The following is a 12614-nucleotide window of genomic DNA, read 5'->3' on the forward strand; positions in this document are numbered from 1 at the left end:
ATTCATTATTTTCTGGTGTGGACAAAAAGGAACAGCAAAAAATGGCATCAACTGTCTATCATTCTCCTGTCTCCTGACTTCAGAGCAGAAGATACCCATGGATTGGGTCCTATTTATGGGGGGGAGGGGCTATTTTTTGGATGGAGTTTTCTTACCCAGAATTAGTGGCTTCTGCTGGATCAGTGTTCAGAACTTGGATCTCCCCTCTCCCATGTCTGGGAGAGCCAAGGACAGGGTTGATTGTGAGGAATGGTGCGGATGACCATGATGACACAGAGGAGGACCCCCACCCCCCCATGCCTGAACTCCTCGTCTTGTCCCTCAGACTGGAGCCAGCTTCTAACTGCCCATCTCTTCCACAGTTGCAAACAGGACTATTCTATCCTAGGAGCTGAGTTCAATTAGCAAGGGCTTTCTTTCAGCTGGGGTCCGCTAGGGGGTTGCACAAAGTTATATATTGATTTGTGACATGTTTTGAGCCAAAATACAATCACTATTTGAACTCCTATTTTTTAACTTTATTTTTAAAAGGAGCAGAAGCATTTGTGTGGGGATGTTCCCAAACACAGGCAGAACTAGAACTTTAAGAAATACGCTCTATGCTGCGATTACCAACATTTTGTTGACTCTGACCAAACAGGTACAGAGTTGGGTCTGTGTTAGGAAAGAGGGGATTTCTTTTTTTTTTTTTAATCTCCAAGAACTATCTTCTGGAACAGGAATGAGACCAATTAGCTTTTCTAGTAATTCATCCCAGTGATGTTTTAGCATTTCTTCTAGAGTCCCCCTTTCCCCAGGAAGCTACACAGCTGGTTGCCTACTGAACTCTAAAATCCCAGGGATTTCAAGGCATCAGTCTGAAGGACATCGGGAACCCCTCATAATGTTTTATTACGAAGATTTCTCTAAAGAGCTAAAGCACAGACAGTTGTTTTTGTTATAACTTAAAAAAAAATAGCCCTTTAGATCTTAGATTTAGAGATGGTGTTCATTTGGGGGCTTCTCAGTAATCACTGCCCTGAGGGTTCTTGGAATAGGATGGATGTCGAGAAAAAAATTGAGAGCTTGGAGAGTTATCTTGACCTCCCTTCTCATGGGGACCAATTCTGCCAGTGGCATCCTCTTGGGAAGATAACCAGGACTAGTAGTGTGAGTGCAACTCATGAAGACCTCTTTCTAGAAGATTCTTTCACATCTGGAGGATGAGGTAGGTTTTGGAGGCAGTGAGATTGACCAGGCATTCATTTTGCTGACTACCATTCCTTCTCCTGCTGAGAACTTCTGTGATGCAGTCACCCCAGAGTTCCCCATTACCTTCAGGGTCAGCTCAAAAAGGCTTGGACCAGAAGCCAGCTCCTGTCTACTCAGCTTTAATTTCCAAACCACAGGCCTCCCTGGCTCACTCTCCTTGTTCCATTCCAGTGACACAGTGACAGGGTGGGGGTGAATAGGGGCTGGTACAATCTGAGCCTAAACCAGAGCTTTGTCCACAGCCTATAATTTCTCAAGGTCTGATGGGCTACAGTTCCTGAGAATTAACAGCAGTAATTGAACAGTGCACTAACCATCTCCCAAACTGCAGTCATTAGCATACCCACATCATGATTTTTGCTGTTTCTGAGGTCCTCTATTATCTACGTAAATTGAAAAATGATTTCATCACTTAATAGAATTTGTTTTAAAAGGAAAACTTTATGTCATCTGCACAGCTGAAACACTAGTGCCACTTGCTCTAAAGAGACGTTTTCAGTAAAACTGAATACAGTGAAAACAAAACAGTATTATTAAATCGGAGTTCTGAGGTTGCTTGCCGAAAGCTCTGCTATCTCTTCACTTTAAAAAAAAAAAATAAGGGTTGTGGGGAGAGATTGGCAAGTGTGAGAGGGTGTTAAGGATTTATGAGCACCGAAGAGAGCCTTTCAGTTTGATGTAATCAGAAGTAAAAGAGGCTAAAAAGAGTATTATCTCATGCTATGGTTTAGTATTATGGCCCATTCAGGGTTTTGCTTAAATCGTCACGAAGCAGGCCCCGTGCAAAGTACACCACCTCAGCGGTCACGGCATCTTAACAGGTTGGGACCAGAAGGGCATAATAATTCCTTCTTGCCTAGCTGAGGGGAGATGAGGATAGACAGTTTATCTCTTGCGTTTTTCTCTACTGTGCACAATGTTGCAGTACACACCCCGGTACATCTTTGTGTGCCGGTAGGACTATCTCTGTGGGTCACAGGCCTACACGTGCTCTGCTGAAAGGGTGTTCACCTAAAATGTTTTCGCCGTTGCCAAGTGTCCCTCCAAAATATCTGCACCACCTCACGCCCCCCCCTGCCCCCGACACTGTATGCAGTTGTCTCTGTCTCCACATGCTCAAGAGATGATCAATGGAGAAAAATACTTCCTGCGGTGCTTTCAGAGGCCTCGAGAACCCAGGCTACTGTGCACATGTTCTTTTCTAATGACACAGCAGCCAGCCAGCGCGGTGGTGTCCTGGGAAACTCTCCAAGAACGCCTTTCCTTCCCCCGCGTTTGCCTTTTCAAATCCTTCGAGGTGGGCCGCAGTTCCCCTCCTCAGACGCTCCTGCCTCAGCCTCTGCCTGGAGGCCTCTGTGCGCTCAAGGTTTATCCAACTGCACCTTCCACCCTTTGTTCAGCGCCACTGAGTCTGGAGCTCTTAGAATTTTCCCTCCAAAATTCCCTAACGGCAGGGTGAATGTATACCTGGGAGAGGGGAAGGACCAGTCACACGGAGACCCCAGCGTTGTCAAGGGCAGTGCGTATAGTCTCTAATCACGTTTAGGGTGTGATGCCTGCTAAGATGTGAATTAGTTTCCTATCCCTGCTGTAACAAATCACTACACACTTAGCGGCATAAAACAGTAAAAACGTGATTTACATTTCTGGAGGCTGGGAGTCTGAAATCAGTTTCACTGGGTTAAAGTCAAGGGTCAGCAGTTCCTTCGGAAGCTCTAGAGGAGACTGTTTCCTTGTCCTTTCCAGCTTCCAGAGGCCGCCAATGTCTTCCGGCTCCCCTTCTCTCATCTTCCAATGTCTTTCTGTCCTCACTCAGAGTTCCAGAATGTCTGGCTAGCTGAAACACCAGTGGCAGGATTCAGAGGAAGCGGGCAGAACAGTGCAAGCTGAATTGCAAAGCAACTTTGTTCTTTTACACTCCATCGCTTAGGCGCGGGGGACAGCAGGTGGCGCCGGGGTCCGCTTCAACGCCCGACTTGTCCCATTCGGAGCACCTGCTCAGGGAAGGGAGCGTGGAGCGGTCTCGGTCACTGCAGTGTCTAAAGAACTGTTTCCCAGTCTCTGCACGTAGGGACGAAGGACGCCTGACTCCGGGCGGCGAGGAGCGGCCCCAGGAGGCTTCGTCCTCTGCTGTGCGCTGCTGGAGACGCCAGGACGGCCTCGCGCTGCGCCCGCAGGAGAGACCCGCGCCCTGGTGCGCCCTCGCCCGGCCGGCGATCCGAGCTCCAGGCGTGGCAGAAAACGCCGAAACCTAATGCTAAATACTATTGTGAGCCTGCAAAAGAGGAAATTGAAATCTCTTGGCGTGATTTAAACTAAAGCATGAAAACAACTGCTGTTTGATTTCTGGAAATGGGCTCCTGGAGCTTCTTACAACACTGCCCTTTTGCCTCCAGGCCTGGCTCCTTCCTCCCTGGAGGCAGGGGTGGGGAGGTCAACAATCTTGGGCTTCTGGGTCAGGTGAGAGACTTACTTTCTCTGAAGCCATCCTGGGTTTAAGGCAGATGGCAGGCATGTCACATCTGGAAACCACCCCATCAGGGCTTGGGGAGAGAGGAATCAGCTTGTTCAACTTGGTGTTTACCAAAGTGGGTCCCAGAAGACAGTAGACCATATAGGCGATCTTGAGGGAGTAAAACCTAGTCCTCTTCCTGTCGGGGTGGTATTGAAGTACAGTGCTTCTCAAAATGACCACCTGAAACATTTGCTAAAAATGCAGAGTGCTGGGCTTTACCCTCACCTAGTGAGCGCTTCTACTCTGAGTTTGAGAACCACAGCCCCAGCTCCTGATACCCAACACAGGAAGTTTGCTTATAAGAGCCAGCCTTTGGGCGCCCGTCCCCTTCCAAAATGACTAGCTCTAGTCCTGCTTGTGGCAGGGTACAAACTAGGTCATGTGGGTATGAATAAGCAATGTTTCTGTCTAGTCATCCCCACCTATCACACTTCAGATCCTCTTAAGTCTTCCCAAGTATTTCTGGGGGACTCTTGTGAATCCCTTTTCTCCTACCACCTCCTTAATAATGGCTTCCTGTAAGCCGTGTGGAGGACTAACCGGAAGTGAACTACCCAGCTCGGTCTCCTTGGTTCTCGCCCCTGGGACTATGGCCCAGCCCTCTCAAAAATGCAAACCCTCAAGGGCCAGCTGGGAGTGTCTTCCCTTCAGGTCTCACAGGGCCTCAGCCCTGCTTTGTTCCAGGCAGAATGCCCCCTCCATTTCTAGCTCAGGGTCAGATTTTTTGTCACCAGGGCCCAGTGGGCTCCCAGGTGACCCAAAGCCCTTTGAGGAAAGAGCTTCTTCAGAAATTAGAAGTGGGGTGCTGGGAAACTACCTTCCCCAAAAGAAAACCAAAGCCCTGGTTTGTAGTGTTTGCCGATTTCTGTGGCGTAAATATTCCCAGGGCTGCAGGCTTTAAGCCACCAGTGTGATGTCACTGAGGGCGACGCTAGGAAGACATGCTGATAATCGGCCTCATCGCTGGTAAGAGCAACGTCAGCACACCACTGCCTGAGGCCAAGCCAGGGACCGGATACCAAGACATCAGTCACTCACTGAACACATTTTTAATGAGTGCCTGCTGTGTGCTAATTACTACTCTCTGATCTGGGGAATCCAGAAGTAAAGACAATGGGTCAAGTTCTTGCCTGGGTGGAGTTCACATTCTAATGGAGGAAACACCCAATAAACAAGCCGATAAATAAATAAATACTCAGTTCAAGACAAGAGCTATAGAACAGGGCAAGCCAGGTAAGGAGCCGCGGTGCCAAGCGATCTATCTTAGAACAAGTGATCGGGGAAGCCCTCACTGAGGTGATGACATCCGATCACCAAACGGAATTGGGGGAGAGGCCGTTGTGGGAGAGAGACAAGAGGTCAGCTGGGGACTTGTTAAATTTGGGATGCCTGTGAAAGGCCTGGGCTGGTGACACAATTTGGGAGTGGTCACCGTGTGGATAGTTTCATGCCACAGGAGTGGAGGCAGGCACCGGGGAGTAAAGAGAAGGACCCAAGGACTGGGATGTGGGGGGCTTCAGCACTGAAGGGATGGGAGGAGAAGGTTCTCTGCCGAGAAGGAGCGTCGTCAGCCGGGTTGGAAGTTGTGTGAAGGAAACGCTTAAAAACAGAGAAGAGCAGGATCAGCTGTGCCGAATGCTGCCAAGAGATGGGAAGATGAGACCAAGAAGAGACTTGGTTTTAGCAGCTTCAGGGTCCTTCATGCCCTTGACCAGCTTGGTTCACAGGGGGTGATGGGGATGACATCTGTTGCAATGGATGAGAGAGGGAATGGGGGGCAGAGTGGAGACATGGATGGAAACAAAAGAGGGGATTTGTCAAGGGTCATAAAGAGGTAGGTTGGTGGCTGGAGGTCATGGGATGGGGGTCAACAGAGAAAGAAAGGTAGAGCCTGGAGAAAAAGGGATTATTGTCCCTCTGCCCCCAGATGCCCACCTACAAAATTGCCCTTCTTGCACACTTCTTTGATTTTGTGCATGTCAATTTATGCAACTAGATGCTTGGGAGGGCCACTGGACCCCCAGTGCAGCAGGCCCAGTCAGACCAGGAATCCCAGATTCGGTTTGCCTGGCATTCCAGCCACATTCCCATCACCAAGGCTGAGAAGCTAGGTGGTTCTGTCTAGTTCATCACCATACCCTAAGCATGCCTGGCTTGGAGGAGACCCTCAGCAATATATGGGGAATGGTGCTGAAAAAACACCTGTCCCTCAGGGACCTTCGGAATGACCATGAAGTTCCAGCACAACTGCGTGGAATATCTGGAGCTTGAACCTTGCAGTGGGGAAGATCCTGAAAGAATCTCCCTGCTGGCGATTCCCAGTGGTGGGGGCAGAGAGAAGACCGGCCCAAGGTGTTCCCTTGGATGGATCCCAGAGGGGGCTGGCCCACTCCTGGGGCTCTCTGGGGGCAGCAGAGTGGTCCGGCTGGGGAAGCCCTGCTGAGTCGCTGTGTCAGAGAAGCCACCAGCTTCTGCCTTTGGAGCCGCTTCCTGAGAAATATGCTGAGCTTGTCCTGGGATCAGGGAAGGAGGGAAGGAGGGAGACTGCTTCAGCCCCGACTGCTGCAGTTGATGCTTCCTTATGAAACCCGGCTCTGCAGAAGCTCGGGAGCAGTGGCCTTGAGCTGGATGAGTTGTGGGGGCTGGGCCCCTCCGCACCTGGCTGAGTCAGTGCGCTCCATCCTTCATCCATGTGCACGTACCCATGCAGAACGTCTTCGCGGCTGGATTTGCCCTTTGGTTGGGGATTGACTGGACATGTGGGTAGTGAATGACTGGATGACAATTTGTCATGTTCGTCCACATTTCTGCCGCCCACGCCCCTTTCCTTACATTCAAGCAGGCAGCAGGTTTTGTGGAGTGTGGACGGGGGAAGCAGGAGAAGCATACGAGGTTTCCCGGCTTTCTTTAAAAAAAGCCCAAGACCAGAGAGAGGGCTGAGGTGGGGAGAAGGAGAAGGGAGCTTAGAGAGGCAGGGGGGTGAGAGGCACTTCTTCCCACATACAAAGGAGGTTTCTGGAAGCTGGGCATGTGCAGAGCCAGATTGGTGGGGTGCTGGATTCAAAGCCTGGCTTGGCCTCCTGGAAGCCACATCCTTTCAGATTAGTTAAACTTCTCTAAACCTAAAAATGAGACAATTATGATGCCTGACACATGTTCTTATAACATTATGGCTTTAGTCCCAAGGTTCTGGATTGTTTGTGCTTGTTATGGGCTGACTTGTATCCCCCCACCCCAATTCATATGTTGAAGGCTAACCTCCAGTACTTCAGAATGTGACTGTATTTGGACACAGGGTCTTTAAAGAGGTTAAATGATGTAAAATGAGGTTCCTAGGATGGTCCCTAACCCAGTATGACTGGTGTCCTCATAAGAAGAGGACATTTGGACACAGATATGCATGGAGGAAGGACCGTGTGAGGACACAGGAGGTCACAAATGTATTTCTCACAATTCTGAAGGCTGGAAGTCCAAGATCAAGGTGTCAGCAGGGTTGATTTTCTCTGAGGCCCCTCTCCTTGGCTGGTAGAGGGACGTCCTGTGCCTGTGGGACTTTGTTACGGCAGGCCTAGCAGACTAATACAATTCTAAATAAACTGTGGAGGTCCTGGAGATTGGGGAGCGCAAATTTGCCTCCCCTAATTTGGATGGGGGAAAAATAAAGCCATGTAAATGTATACAAAACAATCTTATTCAGCCTTAAAAAAGAGAGAAATCCTGCCATCTGAGACAACATGGGTGAACCTGGAGGACAGTGTGCTAAGTGGATTAAGCCAGACGCAGGAAGACAAATACGGTATGATCTCACTTATATGCGGAATCTAACAAGTTGAAGTTATTAAAACGATGAGCAGAATGGTGGTTGCCTGAGGGGGGGAGAGGAAAGGGAGATGGTGAAAGGATAGAAAGTTCCAGATATACAAAGTTCTGGAGATCCAATCTACAGCATGGTAACTATAGTTAAAAAGACTGCTTTGTATACTTGGAATTTGCTGAAAGTCGACCTTAAGTGTTCTTGACACATACACCTAAAGGTAGCTGTGTGAGGTGATGGATATGTTAATTAAGCTGGAGTGTGGTAATCCCATTTCTCAGTATATACATGTATCGAAACATCAATTTGTACACTTTAAATATATATAATTTTTATTTGTTAATTATAGCTCAATAAAGCTGGGGAAAAATAATCAAACCACAAAACACATCCCTTCCTGGCCCAATTTCCTTTTTTTTCCTAATCCTCTGTCTCCTTGGCAAGTCAAGATCAGAAGGTGCCAGACCTCAAATCTTGCCCAGCATTTCATTAGCTCTGTCAAGAGAGAATGAACATATTTTGGGCACCAGTTAGGTACTAAGGGTAATGGTTATGAGCAGGGGTTCCAGGGTCACACTGCCTAAGTAGAAACCTTCTCTTCTTTCTAGTCATCCGTTGCTGTGTAAGAAGCTCATGGTGGGAAATAGCAGCAGTGATTTCTTGTTATCTGTCATGATCCTGGGGGTTGACGGGGCTCAGCCGAGCAGTTCTTGCTCAAGAATCACTTACAGGTCTGATGGTGGAGGCTGGCTGGGCCCTCAGTTGACAGAGACAGCTACACGTGGTCTCAGCTTCCTCACAGAACAGCAGATGGGTTCCTCTGCTCCTGCTTCTTGCTCATCTCTACTTAGCTCGTCTTCAGATCCAGTTCAGCCACTTCCTCCACGAAGCCTTTCTGATTCCGTGCAGATGGACGGTGAGCCCTTTCTCCCTTTATTGATATGGCTCCAATGGCACTGAGTAATCACAATGGCCTTTTATTGAGCAATTACCAGGTGCCAGGCACTGTACTAAACACACCACGTGCCCAGCTTAAACTCATCTTCGCAACAAACCTCTGACGAAGGATAGTTGGAAGAAAGGCAGCAGGGACAAGAGGCTCCCGCCCTAAAAGAAAACCACCCTTAAAAGGATTTTACACCACCCTGGAAGGAGTCCTTCACCCTTTCCCATGTGATAGATAGATGACAAAAACCTCATTGGGTGACAGGCACAGGGAGGGTTAATCAGATTAAAACAGCCCACCAACAAGCCCATTAAAAACCCTTACACTTAGAAATTCTGGTGGCAACCGTCTCGGGTCCCCTCCCTCTTCGGGAGCTTTCTACCGTTATTTTACTGTCATTCAATAAACTTTGCTTTGCCGCCCACCACTCTTCATCTGGTCTACCTCTTCATTCTCTGAAGCGGCGTGACCAAGAACCGTGGGCACTAAAGGAGAAGAAGTCCTGTAACACCTCGAAGACAGGTACGGTCATTCCTGTTTCACAGATTGTGAAAACTGCCCCTCTGAGGCAGTAGGTGATTTGTCCAAGTAGACAAAACTAATAAATGGCTGAATCAGAATTCTCACCCGGTTCCGTCCGACTCTGTGGTTCTCGTGCTTGACCTTTGTGCCACAGGAACCTCTTTCTACTTCGTATATAAGGTTTTTGGAGTCCAATCTCCTCTTCCAGACTGAAATTTTCAAGAGAGCAAAGCTGGGTTTTCTTCTTTGTGTCCTTGGGTCCCAGCTTGTTGCAGGTGCTTCGCGATCATTTGTGGAGTAAGTGAGAGAACGCACGGGCGAGTGTAGTGTATGGGAGTCTGGGGAGCGTGCCGTGTAAGCGCTTGCTGGCTCCGGGGGCATTTGACCCAGACGGACTGTGCTTCCCGCAGGGGCTGCACCACACGTGAGGACGGTCACCAGATTCTAGTGCTGTCCTCTTCTCCTGAGCAGGCCTTTTATAAAGACGCCACTTCTCTGAATGAGGCCATTAGCAGGAACCACAGCTGTTTGTCCTATTTATCCCAATAAAGTTGTCGCCCCAAACAGCTTGTCCCTGAGGATAGTGTCTTGTAGGAGGAGAAGCACAGCTGGAGTCACAGATTGGCAGGGCATCGTGGTTGTCTCTGGTTCAGTGTCTGATGGTCCGTCAGTAGACAGAGGCCTAGAAAGGGGTGGGGACCTAGGGCCATCGCCGCTGGGGGGCATGTGAGAGCACTAACAACAGAAACACAGGGGGTGTCAGGCAGTGGGGGCCCAGCTGACATTCTTCAGATGTCACTTCCTACACGAGGCCTTCCCTGATCGGAACTGTCCCTTCCTCCATCATCAGGTTAGAGGCAGGAGCCCCTGCCGTGAGCTCCCATAGCCCCCCGTTCTGCTATTATAGCACCTCCATACTCATGCTAGGGACAGAGATACTCATTCATTCAAAGATATTTGAAAAAAAAATTGAGCAACTACCACGTGTCAGGCACCACTTTCGAGGCTGAGACTATAATAGTGAACGAAACAGACAAAAATCTCCACCCCCAGAGAGTGTGCATTTCTAGTGTATGTGCCGGGAGACAAATAAACATATCAACGAGTGGAATATATAACATGCTAGGTAGTGACAAGTGCTATGGAGAAAAATAAAGTGTGGAAGGACCACAGGGCATCCTGGGAGGCAATGGCAGTGGGAAGGTCAGAGAAATCAGGTGACCACTGAGAAGTGACACTGGAGCACAGATTTGAAGGAAATGAGGGAGGAAGGGGCTCTAGGCAGAGAGACCAGAAGTGCAAAGGCCCTGAGTGGGGAGTCGGGCTCCCCCAACCTGAGGAACAGCAGAGGCAGCCTGGCTGCAGGTGAGGGAGGGTAGGGGAGAGATGCAGCGGAGAAGCGGATGGATGGGGGGTAGATTACACCTCTGTGCCCTGTCCCACCTCCCAACACCCATACTTTAGCAAATAAACATGCAAACGAGGCTCTGACTTGAGCCAAGCCAGCCAGGAGTAAGTCACCCATTGCCTAGGGGAAGATTTTCTAGGGAAAGCCAATGAAAACAGTGTCAAGTTGTTGGCTTTTAAGTTTCAGAGGGCAGGGCCATGTATAAGATGGGAGAACTGTAGAAGGATGCGAGTTCTTCCACACTGACCCAGGCCTCCCTCCATATCCTTCCCCCACCCTCAGCCAGGCTTCATAAAGATCCGTGGGCTGGTGAGGTGGAGGGGAGATGGTCCTGAAGGGACCTGCTGAGAGGAGGTGGGGTAGCTAGAAGCCGCCATGCCTGCTTCCAGGAGCAGGCGGAGGTTAACCCCGAATCTGTGGTGAGGAGTGGTTGCTGTTCTACTCCTTGTCACCAAGAGGCTGACTGACGGCAGCCAGGACAAGGCCTATTCTTCATCGGGAGGAGTGATGCTCAGTGCTTTGCCCAAGTGCTATCCAACCCCTTTCCAAGAACCCAGGGCTCTTAACCGTCACCGCCAAGCTCCAGACGGAAGATGGGGTCTCACCACGTGAGGAAGGTGCTGGGTCCCTGACTCCAGTTATACACTCCAATGGCATTGCCCGGTGCCTGCCCACCTCTCATCCAGGCTGAGCTCCGGAAAGGCTGGGTAGAAGACCTTCTTCTCTCTGTGTGTACCTCTCTCTGGGTTTGACTACTTCTGTCTTTTGAGGGAGTCAAATCTGTTGAGAAGTTTATAACCTGGGTTTCATGTATCTGTTGGAAGATTTGGAGGGCATGAATTGTAGGTGAAAGTTGGGCTGTTACACTCACTTCTTTCTAGTTTTCATCAGATTCTTCAAGGAGCTGCCGATGAGGGAAAAGGTGAGAACAGCTGGAATGGGGGATATATAACATCACCCACGAGTACTAAAAATAATGCCTACTCTGGGCCAAGCTCTTTCATGTTCTGTTTCATCCCCAATTTGTGGGGTGCGTGCTCACCATATTCTCAATTTACATGCAAGGGAATTGGCCGCAGGGAGGCCAAGGCACCTGGATCAGGTCGTAGAGCTGAGCCTTGAACCCAGGTGCGTGCTCAGAGCAGCTCTGTGTCCTCCACAAGCCCCTCCCCGCCCCCTTCTCCCCATGACAGGATGCACAAGCCCTAAGACATCCAGCCTTCCTTCGCGCACCCATTCCGCCTTTGTCACCCTGGAATGTTCTACAGCTTCTATTAAATTTCATTTTTCCTTTCAAATTTGGGCGATCTCCTCTTTGAGTAACGTGTTTCTTCATGCTGTAGGACACAAAATTCTTTTCCTCTGTTATAAACTTGTCTTTCTTCTTCACGGTGGACACTGAGTCCTAAAACCCTGGACTCTGGTGAATGACACCGAATTTGTTTTCTTTGTCCACGTATTCAGGTTTTCTAAACTTCATACTTCAAATTAAAGGTCGAATAGTTAATACCTCTGCTAATAGCTATCGCTCATCAGATGTTTCCAAGTGACTGACGTGGTGCTGATTTATACATGAACTCATTTGATCTGCCTGAGGTAGGTATTGTTATTATCTCTAGTTTATAGTTAAGGAAACTGAGGTTTAGGCTGGTAACATGAGCTCTTCAAGGTCACAGAGCGACTAAATGGCAGAGGTGGGCTTTGAACCCAGATCTGGAGGATTACCTATTACCCCATCTTGCCAAGCCACTTGCCTCTTTACTTTGGTTGGCAGATGTATTCCTGTGCGTGTCTCAGTGGTGACAATGGCCCAGGAGAGTTTGGGTGGCTGGAGAGGATTCAGTAGGACTGCTTTGCTGCCAGTGGGGAGGTAAGAGTAGAGAGGACTTGTTTTGCCCAAGGGCTCTTGAATTTCGGGCCCTCTCTCGGCCTGACCACAGTGAGGTAACCTGAAGAGGCAGCATAATGCAGACTCTGACTGGGGTCGGATCTGGAACCCAGCACCCCATGTGGATGTGCGCCACTGCTTGTCCACCTTCCTTCTGGAAAAAGGCAGGAGGCTGCCGCAGCCTTCCTGTGTCTCCTGAGTGGCCTCCAAACACCAATGATGTGTGAGGTCATCAGAACCGAGCGGCTCAGGAAATGCCTTTGGTGCCTG

The sequence above is a fragment of the Ursus maritimus genome, unplaced genomic scaffold, assembly GCF_017311325.1.
Source record: "Ursus maritimus isolate PB19 unplaced genomic scaffold, ASM1731132v1 scaffold_15, whole genome shotgun sequence".
NCBI classification, from domain to species: Eukaryota; Metazoa; Chordata; class Mammalia; order Carnivora; family Ursidae; genus Ursus; species Ursus maritimus.